Below are 1,799 nucleotides of genomic sequence, written 5' to 3' on the forward strand. Positions count from 1 at the left end.
CACACACACACACACACACACACACACACACACACACACACACACACACACAGACACACACACATATATATATATGTTTACAGCAGGGTTATTAACTGAAAGTAAAACCATAAAAAATATATTAAATAAAATAAATGTTAACTGGCATTAAATATAAATAAATGTATATCAGCTAGTTGCCAAGGAAATATTTAAAATTTTTGTTTAGTTTAATTTAAAGTAGAATAACCAACACTAAATCAACTAAAACTAATGAATAATGACAAAATAATACAAATGACAAACACACACACACACACACACACACACACACACTCACTCACTCACTCACACACACACAAACACACACACACACACAAATTCTAAAAACGTTTAATTAAAATGAAAGTGAAAACAGAAAACCTAAAAACAAAATCTAATTCAAAATATTAACAAAAGCTATAACGGTATATCAATGATACTATAATGGCACTGCTATACAGAATGTAAATAATGCTATTTCTGGTTAAGAGAATGAACTACTCTTTTATGCAACCTTTCCATTCTACAAAAGGTTCTTTATAGTGAAAAAGGGTGGTTAAGATTATTAAAACAATCTTCACGCTAAGAAAAAATTGGTTCTTTTAAGAACTGATCACTGAAATGGCTCGTCTATGGCGTCGCTGTGAAAACCCCTTATTGTCAGTGTATGTCAGAAAGAAACAGGACAGTCGATGAGGGAAAATGTGTTGTAACAGTGAAGTATTTCCCTCTGACAGAAGACATCAGACGTGACGTTCAGCTGCGTTTGTTTACGTCACGTTCAATCCGTCACGCTCCAAACCTGCTGAAAAGGTGTGTATGTTCAACTCTTCATAACCCAATCCAAACAATCACTGCAATGCCTTTGGCAGGTTCTGTTCTTTCATGTGACAAATCTTCATCTTGACTGGATCTTAGCAATAAAAACGGTGCAGCTATTAGAATGATGGCCGATCTAAAGTCGCTACCGTTCTCAATCTGACAGCGACTCGACTCCTGTAACCGAACTGATGGAGACGCCACTGACAGCTCAAGGAGGCGGCTGTTGGCCGAAGGCTGAACGACTGCAAAATATCTTGCAAAAGCAATTTATAAAGCATCAGTGAAGATAATCCATGCAGACAAAGTACCAGCACAGAAACTGCAGCTGACGCGTCTTTGGCATGTCATTCGGGGATAGAGGCGCACTTTTGCACGCTTTATTTACACTATTTGTAGGTGATTTATACAGTGATTGATATGCATATCATAGCAAAATTATCAAAGCATATAACCAAATGAAGTGTCCAACTATTAGGTGCAATGTAGCTGTTGTGTTGTGAATAAGATAAAATTAAATAATAAAATTAAATAGAAAAAAAAATAATAATTAAAAAATAACAAAATTATTATTATTATGGCTGTCAAAAGATTAAATTAATTAAAAACTGTTAAACTTTAACACTTAGGCTTAGTTTTAAAGTACGTTTTTAGTTTGTGTCGGTGATACTCACAACAGAATGAACAGTAAAGAAATACAATCAAAAATACCATGAAAGCGTCTGTTCCTCTTCAGGAACTCGAGCTGCGTCGAGAACGCTAGGGGAACGCCACAAAGCATTTCAAGGGCGAGAGCAAGCCACGTTGTAGGTTGTGTGTTCCTCCCTGCCCAAAGATAACGTTATATAACGAGTGGGGACACACACAGCCTGTGCGTGGTTTGCTTGGGAGCGAAGCATAGTTGTTACTGCCTTGCTTCGCTCTCAGAGGGCTCTCTTTGAGGAGGGAGCCTTCACTAG

This window comes from Sinocyclocheilus grahami, unplaced genomic scaffold (assembly GCF_001515645.1).
Source record: "Sinocyclocheilus grahami isolate Dianchi unplaced genomic scaffold, SAMN03320097.WGS_v1.1 scaffold923.1, whole genome shotgun sequence".
Classification (NCBI taxonomy): Eukaryota; Metazoa; Chordata; class Actinopteri; order Cypriniformes; family Cyprinidae; genus Sinocyclocheilus; species Sinocyclocheilus grahami.